Raw genomic sequence first — 11,503 nt, forward strand, 5'->3', positions numbered from 1 at the left:
TTATATTTAGTTGGTTACCAGATGCCAGCACCCTCATTGTATGGCACAAGTCTCCTTCCTCCATATCAGTGCTACTTGACAGAGCAGCCATGCCCGCAGAAATAGATGCCTTTTTTTTTTTAAAGGATGGTGTTGTCCAAGGTTTGTCCTAGATATGTAAGAAATAGGAATTTCAGGATACCTTGTGTTTGAATGATGCTCTTTAACCAAACAATTTTAACTTTTCTCTGGCTTTCAATCACTGTTTTTTCATGTCTTACTTAAATTTATTTTCTACAAAATACAATAGAGTAATTTGCTATATTTTAAACTAAACCAAAAGTATATGAAAATGGAATTTCTGAGCAGGAGGGTGTAGGGATAGAGTTACTGGTAGCAAGTCTCACACACTCTGCATGATATATAGAAAACTCTAGCTCTGGAAACTGACAGACCAGTTGTAATTCCAATTCCACTATCTGATAGCTGTGTGACCCTACAGAAATTACTAAATTTCACTCGTACTTATTATTTCATCTATAATGTGAAGATAATAATATTATCTATTTCGAGGAGTTCTTTTGAGAATAAAGTGAGATATTGTAAAAATTGTTCATCTCTGTTCTCAGCATAAAGTTGAATAAGGACACATTTTTCAAAAATAATTTTCCAAGGGTAATTTAATGACTCTTTTTCTTTAACTGGTTTGTACAGTCACAAGAATGGAAATTCATTATTAATACTTTTGAATCTGGAGATATAGAGAGAAGTAATAACATTCTTTCCTTCATACCCATCTGTACTGTCAATCTTATATATTCACTCTATATATCAATCCCATGTAAATATAAACGGACATTTTTAAAACATAGCACAATTTTCATGAAACACTATGTAATTCAATAAATATTAAAATCATTTAAAAATATGTCTAGTTTTTCTCATTATGCTCATTAACTGCTAAAATGGATTGGTGATGTTATCACTATATTTGTCAGCAACTGGAGAATTGCTTATCTATTTCTGGGCTCTATTTTGGGTCCAAATTATCTAAATTAGCATTATCCTAGCATTCCAAGTGTAGACATGGATAAATTAGTTGTCTTTCCCATTGCCTAAGTTGTGTAGCTGATTTTGTACATACAAATGCAGTATGAATTACTGGCATCAAAGCAGTATATCATACAAAGCTTCTTCAATTTCAGGAGGCAGGTTTCTAAAATGTGGATTTTCATCACAATATTTATAAACTAAATAGTGGCCTCTCAAACCACTATTGATGTAGTCCTAGGATTGTTTTATTATTGAAATAAAATTCTGAAGTAGAAAATTGTCTAAAAGTTATTTTCCTCTTCTTAAGTAACAAAATGCTCTTATTTTCCAGCTCTATCTGAAGAAATATATTGATTTCTTTTTTATAATTTTTTTCTTTATTTGAGAGAGAGAGAGTGAGTGAATACAAGATGAGGAGGGGGCAGAGAGAAAGAGAGAATCTTAAGCATACTCCAAGTTTAGCATGGAGCCCTACATGGGGCTTAATCCCATGACCCTAGGATCATGACCTAAGCCAAATTTAAGAGTCAGATGCTCAACCAACTGGGCCACTCAGGTGCCCTTAAATATATTAATTTCTGACTTCTTAGCTTGTAAAAAAACATAAATGTGCCTTTTATTATCACTAGTCCTGAATATGTATTTAAACATAATTTTCTTTGATAGTAAAACAAAAAAAACTAATATATAAAGTGATTAAAAGATGTCCTTTCTTTTCCCAAGGTAGTTACACACAGTGTCATATTAGTTTCACTTGTACAATAGAGCAATTCAACCATTCCACATATTTCTCAACTTCTCAACAAGTGTGAAATATTCCTTCTAACATTAGAATTTATAGATATGTATCGTATGTTGATCCTTATATTTTGAAACATAATCTCTTCATATAGAGCAGAAAATATGTTTTGATTTTTCAATATTTAATATGACCAGCATTATGAGATTTATTTCTCATATGAGAAAACACAATTAAGGTACAACTCCAAAGATATTATAGTGTCTAATTCCACCTTGTGAAAATTTGGATTGAAATGGGAAAATAGATTGTTAAAAACAAACTAAAATGCTTCATGGAAGACAAAGTAAACTTGAAGGATGAAAGATGAATTGACATTATTTTCAATAACCCAGTGTCATTATTCTGAGCATGTAATACATCTAAAATATTCTATTAAACAATTGAATTAAATGTTAATTTTTTTTTCTGGTCGCCTGTCCATGTCATGAATAGTAATGATTTCAAAAATTATAAGGGAGGTATTTATAAGGCACTAAACTGCTGAAGGAATGGTTCACTCTTCATGGTGGTAGTATTATGTCTTATACTTCCATTTATAATATCAAAATAATTCACCATGATTAATGCTAGGATAGTAAGCCAACAGAAGCAATAGGGACTTGCCACTTATTATTTGCTATTATCATTTAGGAATATTGCAATTCAGTACTATTACTTTTATTATAACTTAAATGATTTGAAATATAATTTTGAACAAATAAGCATAAACGAAATGGTATTTACTTCTTATGCTATTTTTTTATTCACTTATGGTAAATTTAACATTAATGATAGCTTTCAACCTGATAGCTCAGGCAAGTGGTGAACTGTGTATATTCTTAGAAGAGTGATTGAACATGTACTGGACATCTTCTAAAATGATACCTTATACTTGTGCTTGAATCTAGAAATTTATCAGGCTGTCTACTGTTTATGCCATGTTACTCTATACTCTTTCTACTGAAGTCCTGGTACATAAAGCTTAATAGAAATTCTTGATAACAGCTGTGTTTAAAATTTATAATCTCCCTAAATATATACATGCATTATAATACTTAAAGTATATTACATACTCTAGTTAGTAAATTTGTTTTCTGCACGGTATAAAGTAGAAATTCTGAAACCCTTTTATGTGTATATGAGGATAAAAATACATAAAGTTATTGTAGATAAAGAGAATTGTGTTTGTCACTGTTGGAGAAAGAAGTAGTAAATATAAATATTATTTATAATATGTTTCATTATTTATAATATTATAAGTAATGAAAAGGAGGAGGCTAGAATAATTCTGGTGACACTGAATTAGAATCAGAAGTATCAGTATGACACAAATATATTATATCATATATATTATATATATTAATATATTGATATGTGTGTATGTGTATGCAGTTTTGTGTGTATGTACATATATATATTCATGTATATATACACACATACTACACACACACACACACACACACACACACATTTCTATGCTTAATCCACTGAAAGAGCCCCAAACCAATGAAATTCCAGTAGCAGTGCACAACTAGTTTCTAGATCATGGTTTCTAAATATGATTCCCCAGTGAAAAATACCATAGCTACTAAAAGAAGTACTTGATTCCAGAGCTGTTTAGTGAAAATACAAAGTAAGCATAAATATCTTGTGGTGCCAGAAACACAGCAGTGTTTCAAAAAAAGTGAGATCGTGTCAAAAAGACAAAGGAGCCAACCTGAAGAAACTACCCAAGGCCAAACTGGAACAATTTGAGGAACAAAACAAACTTTAGTATTGAATTATAACCAATAGAATAAAACAATATCTATGTTTCATACTTACATGCAATAATAATTAAATAATAAAAGATGTGTGAAAGGAGGGATAGCTTTCCATTATAAAAGAATTCAAATTTTAAAATATACAAGGAATAAAGCAAAGATAAAATCACTATTCAGCAAACATTAGGTTAATAATTATTGCAGGCAAACTCCACCTGTGGATGGTAAAATCAGTGACCAAAATTTGAAAATAGGATATCTGCAGGGTCTGGGTGCATCTTCTTGAAGGCATTTTTGATTATAAAAGGAATAATAGAAATGTTACAGTGGAGAAACTTGGCAGACAACTTCAGAAACCTATCAGGGTTAACATTATCTGCAGTAGACACGTCAAGATCCTGGACCATCCGATATTATGCACTGAAAAAGACGTACCATCACTTCTGTTGTATTCTTGTCAAAATTTCAGAACTGAGGGGTGCCTGGGTGGCTCAGTCGGTTAAGCGTCTGACTTCGGCTCAGGTCATGATCTCATGGTTTGTGGGTTAGAACCCCATGTGGGGCTCTGTGCTGATGGCTAGCTCAGAGCCTGGAGCCTCCTAGCTCAGAGCCTGGAGATTCTGTATCTCCCTCTCTCTCTGACACTTCCCTGCTCACGCTGTCTCTCTCTCTCTCTCTCAGAAATAAATAAAACATTAAAAAAATTTTTTTTTGAAAAGTTCAGAACTGCATTCTGGTCAGAAAATACCAGACATATCCAAATTTAGTCACATTCCACAAATAATTCATTGATCATCTTTGAAAATTTACGTATCATGAAAGGGAAAGAAAGACTGGGAGTGATCACAGATTGGAGAAGATCAAGGAGATACAGCAATTGATATACTTTATAAAAGACAGTCTTTGCAACTTGAAGAGTTACTTTATAAATCAACCTAAGTGTTCAACAGTGATATTGAATTTTTGCAAATGAATCCTCTGAATATTGTTTGTATTTTATACAAAAACATTTGGAAATCTTTAATCAAAGTATTCAGCAAATGCAACGCAGGAACAATTCACTTCCAAAGCTTTTAGGGAAATGTAATTATTGACAATTTTGCAAACAGGCAGACATTGTAATGTATCTCTGTAAAAAACAAGAGAGCTAACGAATGCAATAGAGAGCTCAAAGGGTATACTGGATTGAACTTGAAATTACCAAGTTGCAATTTGGAAGTTCTCAACTTCTGGTAAAAAATATTTTAAAGGAATTCATAATTCTAAATGAATAAATTTACATTCTGTAGTGGAATTGAAGAAAAATGAGAAGGCTTATTATTTGCGGAATTTAAACTGAGCAAAATATAAATAGAGAGAAAATGGATTTATGAGAATTTTCTCATAAGAGCAATTTCTGAAGAAAGGTAATTTGAATGGAGGCCAATGGTAAATGCCTATTAAAATAAATAATTGGATTGAAATATTTACACATTTAAATATAAAAAATATTATAATTAAGAATATCTTTGATTTCAAAGAAAATGCACTGNAAGAAATTGAAGCAGACTCCAGGCTCTAAGCTGTCAGCACAGAACCCAATGCAGGGCTCAAACCCACGAACCATGAGATAATGACCTGAACCCAAATCTGCCACTTAACCGACTAAGCCACCGAGGTGCCCCAGTTAAAACCATTATTATCAGCAGAGAATACCTAATTAATGGTGTGTATAAATCACATTTAGTAACCTTAAAATTCAACTTTAGATAGGATTGCAGGGAATTATATGAAAAAAATATGAATATCTCAAAATATATGCTTCAGAGAAACAATCTGGTATTAGTGACATAGTATTAGGGATAGACTCAACCAACATTTAGTGACTATACACCATAATTATTATACCCCTTATATTATTTTTAATGATTGATTAATAAATGCATATGTTTTGTTTGAATGCACATGTTATGTTTATTATACTATGAAGAACTGTTTCTTAAAATAGTCTTTTAATAAACTGCCAAGTTGTTAGCTATTACATAACTCCTCCAAAAAGTATAACATTGTTATGAATTTTTAGCCCCCTTTCACTCATAAAAGTGTGTCTGTTGGGGGCGCCTGTGTGTCTCAGTTGGCTAAGCGACCAACATTTGATTTGGGCCCAGATCATGATCTCATAGTTTGTGGGATGGAACCCCACATCAGGCTCCATGATGATGGTGCAGAGCCTGCTTGGGATTTTCTCTCTCTCTCTCTGCCCTTTTCCCTCTGCACTCTTTCTCTCTCAAAATAAATAAAGAAACATTAAAAAAAAAAAAAACCAGTACCTCTGTTGAATGATATATATTATGTTTCACAAAAAAACCCCACTATCTAATAGAGTATTAATTCACTTGTTACACGCATACAGTGAAAGCGGAGATGGATAAAGTGTTAAAGATACGATGTAAACAGAAGCGAGGTGCATCCTGCATACTAGGATGGTGAGCAAGTGCATGATGGTCAAGATGGCTATTTTGGAAGGGCACACTGAATCCTGAAACTTGAAAATGCTTTAGCATTTTAGCTTTAGCTATGTGAAGAAAAGAGAAAGTCTTTGGGGCAAAAACCAGGAAACATCTGCAAGCCCCAGAAATTGAAATGTCACTGGGTACTATGACCAGGGAGAGAGTGGACTATGATAAAGCTGGAGAAGTGGACAGTGAATAGAGAGGCCTTAATCTAGTCCAATTCCCTAGGAAACAGCCTCTATGACAGAGATTTTCATGTAGAAATTTTTTTCTGAGAAATGTTCTCAATAACAACTGTAAGGGAGTGAGAAAAGCATAATCGAACATACCAAGAAGTTGAATGGGTGTGTATTGTGTGTATGTTATACATCATAGATCACATATATCAGAAATCATATATATTAGAAATGGGTTGCATCATAAAGAGAGGAAAAAGCAGGAGTATTACACATTGGCTTTATGTATTTTGGCTAAAAGCAAAATAAGTCACTTCTGCCCCAGCCCATTGACTACAGTAGTAACTTGGACTGACGTAATTGCATGGGACCTGAAAAATGTGTAAGAAATAGATGGAAATGCTTGGTGCAGTTGTGCCTTCCTTACAGGAATTAAAAGAGGCATTCCATAAAATCAGTATCTATCTACAACACCTACTATAGCCTAATAAAGGTGTCAATAATATTTTTATGTGGAGCTACATATGAGACATTAAACACACAACCATATGTATAAGTAGAAACTCAATACATAGTTGTTAAATTGCATAAGTAGTGTCAATGTTGAGATGAATAAATAACATTCCATGTATATTCATTTGGTATCAATTTTTATTTGTGATGTTATTTTAACATTGTACTCAGATTTCCTCCAAACGGGTCCTCCTTGCAAAAACTTTTGTTCCCCAAATCTGAAAATAATTGAAATGTACACTTGAGTTTTTCAGCACCAGATAGTTAATAAATGTCTGAATAATTTGGTCAGAGAAGGTGATAAATTAGTACGTACTCTTTCTGCATGATGATAATCTCTTCTTTTAGAAATATTACCCACGTAATATCTATTCCTTTTTTATTGTACTCAACCTAAGTGAACTGCCATATTTATTTCAAATAGTATATTCAGAGACAGAAATACTACCAACAGCTTTCTTTACGATCCTTTTGGCCTTACCCTGAGGTAAACTAGGGTCAAATTTCATTTATCACTTGACAACAGTAAAGCTTATACTGATCAATAGATTACAATGGCATCCAGCTCATATATCTAAGTAGCCACAGGTTCCTGAGCAAAGACTGGAAGACTGCACATCCATTCTGTAAAACAACGTATCTCCTGAAAGCTACATACCATCACATTATTTGCCTCCTTAATACAGGCACCACTAATTTGGGATGATAGATCAGAATGGAATTTTCCAAAGTGAAGTGGGATAGGTGGGACTGGAAGGCAAGATGAGGGAGATTTGAAAAATTGGAGGAAGAAAAACAATAGTCAGGCATTTAAAAAAATAGCCTTATTTTCCCATATCTAGAGAAGTTTTGCTATGATATGAATGAAGTAAGATGCTAGAGTTGCTCAAAGATGTTCAAAGATATAATTGGAAGGAAATGATGGAAATTTCTTGGGAGGTAGAAAAGTTTTATATCTTACTTGGAGAGATGATTGCTTGGGTATATACATTTACAAAAACTCATCAGTTGTATGCATAAGGTCTGTGTATTTCATTCTATGTAATTTTTCCCTCAAAAACAGAATACAATATAGTTTCTTTGGAAACTCCAAAACTTAAGCTATCATCAAAAATATGAAAGATGCAGTGATAATGATTCCTATAGCATTTCCATTTAATTCTCTACTAGAAGAAGTGCAATTATTGTGCACTTATTAAAGAATAATTATCAGAAGTAACAGTTGTGTCAGAATGGGTATTTTCTACTAAGAAAATTATTCCAGTCCTTAGTACTCAGTATTTAGTTATTCCAAAGCAAAATAGTCCAGTCTTTTACCACCTGATATGTATCTATTCTTCTGGAAATGGATTTTTCTTCTTTTTTATTTCCCTCTGATAACAATCAACTACAGAAGGGGTTTGCTTTCATCTGAGCTATGTCTTTCATTGTCTAAAATTTATTCACGTGGACTATGACCATATAACCATTTCAAAGCATATTATACTATTCCACTATTTTCAAGTACTAATCTATTAAGAACTAGAAAGTAGAAATGGGCAGATACTCTGAATGTCTTGGTAGTCATGCACATGCAAAGAGGGTTAAAGATAAATTATTTGAAGTTACAAAAACCTGCTGCATCAATAAAATCCTGTGTCACTCAATGTTCTAGGGACATTTGCAGATTCTCTTAAAATTAAACTGTGTATATATTCTATACACTTTTGCTAAGATACCATCTCTGACACCTTCTAATTCACTTGCCTGTTTTGAGTGAACCATGCAAGGGAATCCTACCTGTTACATGCAACAATACAGGTCACCCTTCCTGTTGGCTCTTAAGGCTTTGCAGATTCAATCATCGTTGAGAATTTGGTAGCAGGCAGAGATGCAATAAGGACTCTGCAGAAAAGTGGAACAACAAAATCATACATTGGTCCCTTGGTTGGGGAGGCAAAGCCATGCTTTTGTTTTGCACAAGCAACTCTCCTTTGAGAATATTACTCCTCTCAGCAATAGTAAACAAACACATAAATAAATGAATGTTCTTTGTCCAGTAGCTCCAGAGATTTTGTTTCATTGGAACAAATTAGGTCACGGTCACGTCTCTGAATTAAACGCAGTCTGGGAAATTAAATGATTTGATTAGCCATTTCTGAATCCCAGATGCCCCTGGAGCTTGGAGGAAAGTATAGAATACCTGATGCAAATGGAAGCCAAATCAAACATGGGAGCAAATTAGTGTTAGCATTAGAAAAAAAAAAAAAGGCTAATCTGCAGCAGTTTTATATTCACCCATCATTGTATACTTTAACTGGTAAGCCCCAAAATCGTGTCTGGAGATGCAAAATTGTGTCTGAAGTTAGAGTGTGTCCTTCTTATTAGTTTAATATATTAAAGGTTAAAAGTAAATAAACACTACCTCAGGCATTCACAATGCTAAATATTTAAAGAAAATTTCCATTCACTTTTTACCCTTTCCATAACTTGAGGCCATACAATTACTTCCTGTCCCCCCACCCCCACCCCACCGCCTAGAGAAGTAAGGAACATTGTCTGCATGTGCTCCTTTATTGTTTCCTCATCTCTTGTCTCACCAATCTCTCTCCTCTGTTGGCAGTGGTGCGGGACACAAACAGTTGTTGTCCTCACTCTGGCAGGTATTTCAGGATAATTCAATTTGATACCTCAACACCTTTTGTAATTCCAAGCAGATGAGATTTCTTATTCATACAATAGGCAGGGAATGTTCAGGATGATATATCTTTCATATTTTCTTTTCCTGACTTCTTTCTGTACACATCTTCAATTCACATGACTTTTTAACTTCTGGATTGCTTTGAATAGGTCATAGTAATATAGATGTAGGGAGTACAAAAAAGCTAAATATATTTAATCAAAGCATAAAGATTTAAAAATTCCATCACTTCATTGAAATTTACAGAGAACAAGCATTGCAATTATTTTGATTATAATTATAATTGTGTTAATTATAATAATCTGTACAAATTTTTCTAAAACCCCAAATCAAACCAAGAAAATGTCTTGCACCTGATAAGATTGCTTTATTTTAACTTTTAACTATTTCAAAGATGTTCTCTTATACCTTTGTAGAGTATAATTTTTGTTTGTGGAAAAAAATAAAATTTCACTGCAAAAACACAGTGTAGAATGATTTCTGTACATGGTCAATTTAACAGAATAATTTAAAACTGTGTTCTGAGGGTACAGTTCTTTTTTCAAGAATTGAGGAGTACAGGATAAAAATAGAATGAAGGAACTCTTCCTACTTTCATGCATTTATACCTAGAGAATAGGTTACATTATATATGAAATCAGGCATATCCACAGACTGGGGTGGAAGCTAATAGGCAATAAGAGGATAAGAAAAAGCTATTTTTAAATAACAGGAAGCTCTGTTGATCCTGTGTAACATTTATTTTAAAGATGAAGAAATGCTCTAGATTGATTTTAATAGCTGGGAGAAAGGCATGAGGAAAGGTTGCAGGAGATCAGTAGGAAGGAAATGACTGTTGAAGTCCGTTCATTCTATTAGGCTTAATCTTCCTTATTCCACTTCATTTTCTCAGGAACATTTTGAGGTTGCTGCTATTCAATATTTATTTCGTGAATGCTAACACCATGTTAAGTAACTTCCCCAAAGGCTTCAGAGTGAAAGTGGTCAGAATCAAGAAACAAATGGTGAGTACATTATTGTGTTCACAGCTAGCATCAAAGTTCCTGTGAGGGAGAAATTTCTTGTTAAGGAAAATGTTCTTATGGCATCACTTAGGGTAGAAGATCAGGGCCTCTGGGAATTGGTAGAGGCAGGAACTCAAACTGCAAATAAAAAAAATTAAATAACAATGTGTTTCACTAAAAGAAATAAAATTAAGTGCCCACGTTGGCAGCACATATACTAAAACTAGAACGACACAAAGAAGATTAGCATGGCACCTGCGTAAGGATGACGCTGAAATTCATGAAGTGTGCCATATATTTCAGAAAGCAAGCAGAAAATAAATAAAATAAAATAAAATAATAAAATAAAATAAAAGTTGAGGGATCACTACTTTGGTGTGCTCATGAAAGGAAAAACAAAAGAAAGACAGATTGAAAACAGAGAGTTTTAGTAAAACTAGGCTCTAGGTGAGCTAAAAATTCAAAGAGAAGTCCAAGGATAGATGAAGAAACTCTGAGAAACAAGAATTTTGAGTGCAAATACACATCGACTTGTGTTCCCTAAATCCTCAGTCAAGACTGATGGAAGCTTGGTCACGAGAGTTTTGCTCTAGTTGTTGTGGTGGGTTGCTGAAATTTGAACATGGGTCTAGATGTCAGACCTGGAAGGCATGTGTGAAATAGGAACACATGTGTGAGAAAAGAAGCTTGGAGTTTGAGGCGCCTCAGTTTTTCACAGTTATTTCTTCTTGTCAATTTACCTAGATCTCAGAAAATGTTATCTAACACCTCTCTTTCATTTAACTTGTGTTCTTTTATTAAAATATTTTAAATATTTATTATTTATTTATTTGCAAGAAAGAGAGAATGCAATCAGGGAAAAGGGGCAGAGGAAGAGAGAGAGAAAATATTAAGCAAACATGGGGCCAGATGCCACCACCCTGGGACCATGGCCTGAGCCAAAATCAAGAGTAGGACACTCAAATGACTAAGCCACCCAGGTACCCCTGACTTATTTTTATAGCTGAGCACTAAAGAAATAATTTATAGGAAAGCATAATTTAGGTAAATTTGGTCTGACAT

At 33.6% G+C, this 11,503-nt stretch overlaps 1 non-coding gene across 1 annotated transcript; it reads left to right on the forward strand.

Moving 5' to 3' along the window:
- The first annotated feature begins 10,634 nt into the window (after positions 1 to 10,634).
- On the forward strand, positions 10,635 to 10,741 carry LOC144239531 (U6 spliceosomal RNA). The gene has a single exon (XR_013337453.1). It is a non-coding gene; the product is annotated as a U6 spliceosomal RNA (small nuclear RNA).
- Positions 10,742 to 11,503: the final 762 nt, after the last annotated feature.

The sequence above is a fragment of the Crocuta crocuta genome, unplaced genomic scaffold (genome assembly GCF_008692635.1).
Source record: "Crocuta crocuta isolate KB4526 unplaced genomic scaffold, BGI_CrCroc_1.0 scaffold790, whole genome shotgun sequence".
In the NCBI taxonomy this organism is placed as follows: domain Eukaryota; kingdom Metazoa; phylum Chordata; class Mammalia; order Carnivora; family Hyaenidae; genus Crocuta; species Crocuta crocuta.